Source organism: Myodes glareolus, chromosome 17, assembly GCF_982192425.1.
Source record: "Myodes glareolus chromosome 17, mMyoGla1.1, whole genome shotgun sequence".
NCBI classification, from domain to species: domain Eukaryota; kingdom Metazoa; phylum Chordata; class Mammalia; order Rodentia; family Cricetidae; genus Myodes; species Myodes glareolus.
Window position 1 is genome coordinate 60,997,863 of NC_142042.1, and position 7,818 is coordinate 61,005,680.

Sequence of the window (7,818 nt, forward strand, 5' to 3'; positions counted from 1 at the left end):
GTTTGTATCCGCAACTGCCTGGAATAGTCTGATCTGTTAGCAATATGCAAGGATCACAAAGAACACACAGACAAGGGGAAAAGACAGACATATGGCTCCAAGGACAGCCAGGTCGAGTCAGTACAAATGGCGACTCAGGTAGCTTTACACCACAACTGATTGCCACGGGGCAGCCCAGGACTCAACTCCGAGAAGCGCGGATCCTGTTCCTCCGGCAATATTTGCCCATCCAGTCAGCATTTCTGCTACACTGGCGAGACAGCCGTGGATGTAGCACTGCTCTGTGGATCAAGCTCTTGGATGACCAGGTCTGAGGGCAAGCCTTTGCATGGAAACCTATGTCCCTTGAAAATCTCTCCCCCTATGTCTTTGTCTGCCTCTTGCCTCCCCCTTAAGCCACCAGCACCACCACCACTTCAGACAGGGTCTGTCTACATAGTGCTGGCAATAAGAGCCTTAAAACCTCTTTAGCCCACGTGCAGACATAACACAGCATTTTAAGGTTTACAGATGATCATACCGTTTATCATGACATCACAGACGTGCACTTTCTCTTCTACAATGTTTTTGGAACAAGAATGATCTGTAGCTGCAGGTGCAAAGAAGGTTAAAACGATTCACCTGATATACTCATCCAGTGATGAGCAAACATATCACAAAGGTAAAATTACCAGGCGAAAGAACAGATCACAAGACATACAAGTGAACCCACTTTAAGAGTTTATTAGAGAAAAAGACACATGCGCAGGCCTGGGGGGAGCTGATGCTGAGAAGAAAATGTGAAGTGGGCGAGTCCAGGGTTAAACACGGCCTGGCGCATGGGCATAGGGCATAGCGTTTGTTGCTGTCGCTTTGACAGGAGTGTATGAAGATCACACAGGGCTTGAGGGTCCTGGGTGGCTATGCAAGTTGCCAGAATGTTTGATGATGCATGCGTGGATCCCGGAAGTGCCAGGTGGCTAGACATTTGCCATAACGCTAAGTATGGAAATGTTAATATTTCACCCTTTTGTTTATTATAAAAATTGGGGGGGGTTAAGGGTAGCAGATGCGTGGGAATGGGGCGTCGCGTTTCTCAAGACTGCTTCCTGCTGGTCTGTGTGAACTGGAAAGTTGGGGTGCCTGGCCACATCCTGGGGTAGCTGGTTACTTCAGTGATTTCCAGGCTTTGTGGGACTGGCTGCCTGGCAGCTTGAACCTGACAGGATGCTGGCAGTGCAGAAGATTGTGTTTAGATCCTGGTGATAAAATTTGAGATCCTGGTGATTGAGGGAGGAAGGTTCCAAGTTGGATGATGGAAGGTGATCCCCAGAGTCCCCAAGATAGAGGAGGGAGTTTCCCAGGGGTCCCAAGATCAAGGAAGAGTTAAGTGATACTTATCCTGGGTGATAAGTGGGTCCAATTTGGCTCTCTGGAGTTCATGGGAATGTTTACATTTTTAAAAAGAGATAAATTTCAGACATATTAAGAAGCTCGTGGTTATGATTCTATAGCGTTGGAATAGCTTTTTAGGATTTTATTGGTTATGGACAGTTATATAGTGAGGGAAGGGAGAAAGGGGAATTATATTTAGTTAAGCCCACAAACATACAAGTCTAACCTCTTATTGCTATCTGTGCTATTAATATTTGGAACATTAAAAAAAGCAATTTTGTTGAAACAAAATTTAAAACTACTGTATTGGGAGCTAGCGACGTGGCTCAGCTGTGAGGAGCAGTTGCTGTCTGCAGGGACCCAGCTTTATTTTCCAGCATCCACAAGCTGTCCTGCTAAAGGCGGCGACTCCAGTTCCAAGAAATCCAGATCGCTCTTCTGGCCTCTGCAGGCACTTGGCATATAATCGGTACACTACACACCTCGGGCAAAACACCTGTACACATAAAATAGAAAGCACATACCTCACAAGGTGTGCCCGGCCTTAATCCCTGCGCTTAGAAGCAGAGACGAGTAGATTTGTGTGATTTCGAGGCCAGCCTGGTGTGTAAAGTGAGCTCCACGCTGGCCAGGGCTACAAAGTGAGAAGCTGTCTCTAAAGCCAAAACAAGTCCTTCTGTAAACAAAACAACAACCTAGTGATCTTTGTCTCTAGTGTGACTTTCTCCTTATTCCCCAAACAAAACTTTGGTAGTTCACACAATCAGATGAAAAGGTTACTAACTTCAGTACTTGGGAAGAGACAGGATCGCCCACTCAGTTAGAGGATCCGTTAGAGGTAAGAACCAGTGGCTGTCTGCTCTGCTTCTTTGATCTTTCAGCATTTAGTTCCACATCTGACTTGGGTTTTTCTTTACTAAAACCAATTAGAATTTCGCTATGTGTGTCATGTTCGTGTGTGCCTGTGGAGGCTGTGTGTCCTGTACGTGTGTGCCTGTGGAGGCTGTGTGTCCTGTACGTGTGCCTGTGGAGGCTGTGTGTCATGTATGTGTGTGCCTGGGGAGGCTGTGTGTCCTGTACGTGTGCCTGTGTTGGCTGAGTGTCATATACGTGTGTGCCTGTGGAGGCTGTGTGTCATGTTCGTGTGTGCCTGTGGAGGCTGTGTGTCATGTTCGTGTGTGCCTGTGGAGGCTGTGTGTCCTGTACATGTGCCTGTTGAGGCTGACTGTCATGTTCGTGTGTGCCTGTGGAGACTGTGTGTCATGTACGTGTGCCTGTGGAGGATGAGTGTCATGTTTGTGTGTGCCTGTGGAACCTGTAGACGGTGTGGAGGTAAGATGACAACTTGAAGCCATTCAGGATAATGACAGATGGACATTTCAAATATGATCACCCATTTCAATTAAATGCATATTGCAAAAACACATTTAACTTGCTGAATGTGATAGCACGTGCCCTTAATCCCAGCACTCAGAGGCAGGAGATTTCTCAGTTTGAGGCTGTCAAATCCAAAGAAACTCCAATTCCCCAACTCCAAAAGGCAATCTAAGTATCTAGACATGAGCTCAACCTGGACTACAGGAGGATTTCTGGCAGTTAGATAAAGTCAGCATTCCCCAGGAACTTGCGTAGCCAGTTCCCATCTGACAAAAGGAGTCATTTCCCGCATTCTTACTTCCTGCAGCAGGGAGAGTTCCAGGACTGCCAGGGCTACACAGAGAAACCTTGCCTCGAAATAAAATAAATCCATGCCATTGGGCAGATTTTGAGGCTAGAATTCTAAGCAACATTTCCTTGTAATGCGTGGAAGACCCCATAGTGAATGCTCTAGCAGATTGCCTGAACTCTCTCTCCGAGGAGCACACCTACTGGGGACTCCAGATTTTCTGGAACGTCCCAGCCTAGGAGATAGCAGGGAGAGCAAACAAACAGCAAAGTTTCCTCTGTGTAGCAGAGTCTGCGGCACCCAGGTACTGAGCATGTAACTTAAACATAGTCAGTTTTTTATGAGGTCCTGATTCTGCAGTGTGGAATCCAAGTAGGAGTGCTTCCCCCCCCCCACACACACACACAAGTCAGTGCCCTGTGCCTTGTGCTGTGTTCCAGCCACTGCTGAAGGGATAGTTTTTGTGATTGGCTGGTTTGATCCTCAACACAGGTTGTGCCTTATTGAGAGCTAAGGAGAGACAGACACCACTAGACTCTGGGGCCTGAGGCCCCAAAAAGTGAGCGTATTTTCACCTTGAGCAAAGGTCAGAGAGTCTGTTCCTTCAAGGTCATTGTCTGATTCTACCTCAAACAAAGGTCCCACCTAGATTTGGAGCAGAGAGTTCTGCTCTCTCAAGGTTATTATCAGCAGGTGTGGCTAATATGCAGACCTTGCATTTCAGGAATAGAGAAGTAGACGTGTTTCCACCCCAAACGAAAGTCCAAGGTCCTGACTAAGGTCCTACTCCCTGAAGGAGATAACAATGGATTCCACCCAGGGAGTGGTTTGCCTACAGAAAATTTTGGTCTAGGGTTTGAGTGTTAACTTGTCTTGTTCTAGCAACAGAAAATTTACCTAAGGATGTAGTCCACAACCTTCAATTGGTGTGTTCATTTCCTTGTTTCATGTTAATGCAGTATCTTTTTTAAAATCTTCCTCCTACCTTTTGGGATGGGGTATTTTAAGCAAATGGAAATTAACCACGAAGATTTCAGTATTCACCGGAAAGCCCTCCTGACACTATCCTGTGTTTCTGTTTTATGATTCTCCTCGTGCACTCACTCCTGACACTATCCTGTGTTTCTGTTTTATTATTCTCACCCGCATCTTTGTCCTTTTTACTATTTTTCTGACCCCCATGCCCCTACCATGGTAAGTGGTATTTCTGTTGAAGCTGTTCTCCAAAAAATGGTGCCACAAAGTGGGGGTGACAGGTGAACCCCGAAACACACAGAAATGTGGCCAGGCATACAAGGTCACCTCCCTCATTAGTGACCAGCAATGCCAAGAGACAGGAACATGATAGTAAGATTCAGCTCTGGAGAACTGATCACTGCAGGGATGTGGCTCATACTTCTCAGATCTCTTTGGCCAGGACATATGTTTATATGAGGGAGTATTCTTATTTTCTCATGTTGATTGGATCATAGAATATTCTAAGGAAATTGTAGTCTTCTTGCTTAGTTAGAATGGATTTCACTTTTAGTAATCAATCATCATGTAGACAATAAAGATTTTACTCTCAAGAGGCTGGGGCAGGACATAGAAAACAAGTTTTCCCACTTAATGTGTTATTACTGAGACAAATACCAGATAGGAACATACAGACCCTGCATCATGCTGACATGACCAAAACCCGGGGTAGGGGTGTTGCTCAAAGATGTTGCCCTGGGTCTTAGGGTGACTGACAGTGAAGGCGATTTTGTGAGTCCACCTGAGACAGCGTGATTGACAGCGAAGACTCCAAGCCGCAAACTGTACTAATAGTGTTTGAGCTCCATGTCCGCGGGACTTGAACTAGGGAGACTGGAGTCTGTGGCAAGACATTAGCTAGGCGTGGGGTGCAGCGGGTAAGACAGCAGTATGCTGGGATGGGCAAGAGAGACAATAGTGCCATGACTCGGATTCGAACCCAGGTTGCTGCAGTCACAACACAGAGTACTATAGATCATGAAAGTCACACGACTAGTGATAAAAGCTCGGTCCAGATGTGCGTCTGTTCCGGTCTGGCATCGGTGGGGGGCGAAGTAGTCCGCCAGCTTGTGCTGGTTTCCGAGACCGGACCGGCCTGTCCTGCAGAAGTGATTTCTCCAACGTAGCTGGGTGGGAGCTTGGGAGCGGCGTCGATTGCACGCGTCTGTGCTTCGTATGGGTGGTGAGGGCAGACCGCTGTGAAGTCGGTGGGTCGATGCCAGTCTTGCAGGTGTAGTATTTCCCTCCAGCACCTGATAGTCCTCCATCGCCCTCCTCTCCGCGGTGGCTGGGGAACCTGGAGACGGGGCGAACTGTTCCTGGGGTCCTTCCGAAGAGCTGGGGAGCAAACCAGCGGTCCAGAGCCTTCCTAGACGCTGCCCGCCTACAGAGGCCAAAACCATCACCGCCAGTTCCCGGATTCCTTTACCAAACACGGCCGGGCCTGCCCGTTTCTGTGGTTTATTTTGGTGTTTCCACACCACATGGTTTTCGAAATAAATCGGTTCTAGGGTTTATGATTACGAATTATGTTGTGGTCGCCCTTGTCGTATGCATATCTTTAGCCAGTAGTGTACTTTACCTGTTTGATTAAAATCTGGTCCGTTTCCTGTGGTTTGGTGACTTGTTGTTCATAATTTTCCTTTATTAAGAAAGGATTCCACTCTACCCATCCCCAAATAAACTAAAGACAGCCGGTGGTGGTTGTCCACAGGTGTCACCCTTCCCGCCCAAAATAAAAATTGGCTTTGTTGTTTTCCCTGCCAGAGGCCAGGCCATAAAAAACGTACAGTACAGCAGGCACATAAGCTAGGGATTTTCGGAGGCTCGCTCAGAAAGCAGTGGCAGTGTGTACTTCAAACTGACAAGCGGCTGTGTACTGGCTTGTTAAAAGCCTGGAGTCCAGCGTCCCTGGGTGGGCTCGAACCACCAACCTTTCGGTTAACAGCCGAACGCGCTAACCGATTGCGCCACAGAGACGATGGTTTAACAACTGAACCGTCTCCTTAGTGAGTCAGGCGTCACCGCGGCGGCCACACCTGGGAAGCCCGCCGGCCCGCAGCCGAGCATCCAGAGCAGGAAAACTCAAAGCCAACAGGCCGGACGCCCGGATGCCCCGCTTCCCGACCTCGCGCGAACGTTATGACCCCGCCGCCACCCGGGGAAGGAGCCCAAGTGCGTTTTAGGGTCCGGTCCTTTGCAGACCCCGAGCACGGACGCGCGAGGGGTTGGTCATCCATCCCAGATGTGTGCTGGAACCTCAGCGTGGGAAGGCGGCGAGTGCGGTGCCCGTGCTTAGGGAGTCCGGACCTGAGAGTAGTGGATGAACTTGACCCGGAATGGAGAGGGACCGGCGGGACGAGGGTGGGTTGGGGGTGCGAGTGTGGCTACGCACCGCGGGGACCAGAGGATCCGGAGTCCGTCGGAGCCCCAGGGCATATCTGAGAGAATGATGACGACTAAGAGACCGGAGCGTGTTGGGAAGATGATATTCCACGAGGATGAGCGTGTGTGTGTGAACAATAAAAACACCTGAGGGACAAAAAAAGAAAGGTATCAAGTAGAGGTAAATCATTTACTGAATTTAAAACACGCTTTGAGAAGAGACGTGCTGTTCCGAGTCAGGGTCTGGTGCATGTTAAGTACAGGAACCAAAGGGGAAAAAGGCTGGAGTGGAGTGCCAACCTAGATTGTGACAGTTGCCAAAAAGTACTCTGGCTTTCGGGCAAAAAACTCCAAATTTCAAATCTTTCAGTGTTTTCTCATTAACATAGTACCTAATTTTCTAAGGGGTAAGTTGTAAAAGCTAATAGCAAATCTCTTAACAAATACCAGAAAAAAAAGCAGGTAGACGAGAAGAGAATAATAAAAGGTACTCTTTCTTTGTCTACCCCTCATTGTCTATCTCAGTTAGACAATAGCACGAACGGAACTTGTATAGCCTACTTTTTCTAACGACAATTTCAGGGGAGAGCGCGAACGCAGTCCCCCACTAACAAAAATTATGCAGTCGAGTTTCCCGCATTTGGGGAAATCGCAGGGGTCAACACACCCCAAGTGCAATGGGTGAGCCTCGCCCTGGGAAAACCACCTACGTGATCATGGTATCTCCCCTGCCAGGTAAGTATGCTTTCTTCCCTCGCAGCCCCCACTCACCCCCACGGGCCCCGCGCTCTTAACACACGGTCACTTCCCCGCGCATACTCCAGGACCTTATTGGACGCGCACCCCATTCCTTCGACTAGCTGCTCCCCGCGGACCAGTGCACCTTTCCACGCTGCGCTGGAAATCCAGCGTGTTCCCGCAGAGTTTGCGAACACGACAGCCCCTGCGCGACCCTCATCTGCATAGACCACGCCTCCAACCGCACCCAGGGGTGACATCACACCCATCCTCTTTGCCCCGTTTGCTTGGTGAACTTTTTTGCTTGCGGAGAGCTGGATGGAGTGTTGCAGGATCAGAGACAAATCATATTGAATTATCTCCAACCCCAAATAGCCGATGGTTGTCCACCGCTTTGGCCTCACAGCCTTGTCGCTGGTTTTGGTGTGTACCAGCAGACCTCTATCTTCCACCAACAGGAAGTACATGGGATCATTCGACCCCTGTAGAGAGAAAATTCCCTAAGGTGCTGGGCAGGTTTTACAAATCTCATTCACCTGTGATAAGTGGTTGCTGAGCAAAAATAGCACACATTGTCCCATAGGCCATTCTGAGAAATCTTGTACAACCAGGGCAATTCTTCAGCTAAAATAAATAGCCAC

The 7,818-nt window shown here is 48.6% G+C and overlaps 2 non-coding genes across 2 annotated transcripts; both read right to left on the reverse strand.

Annotated features, from left to right (window-relative positions):
* Window positions 1–5,960: 5,960 nt before the first annotated feature.
* On the reverse strand, window positions 5,961–6,034 carry Trnan-guu (transfer RNA asparagine (anticodon GUU)). Its single transcript has one exon. It is a non-coding gene; the product is annotated as a tRNA-Asn (tRNA).
* A 984-nt stretch (window positions 6,035–7,018) lies between these two features.
* Window positions 7,019–7,182, reverse strand: LOC148119449 (U1 spliceosomal RNA). Its single transcript, XR_015735390.1, has one exon. It is a non-coding gene; the product is annotated as a U1 spliceosomal RNA (small nuclear RNA).
* Window positions 7,183–7,818: the final 636 nt, after the last annotated feature.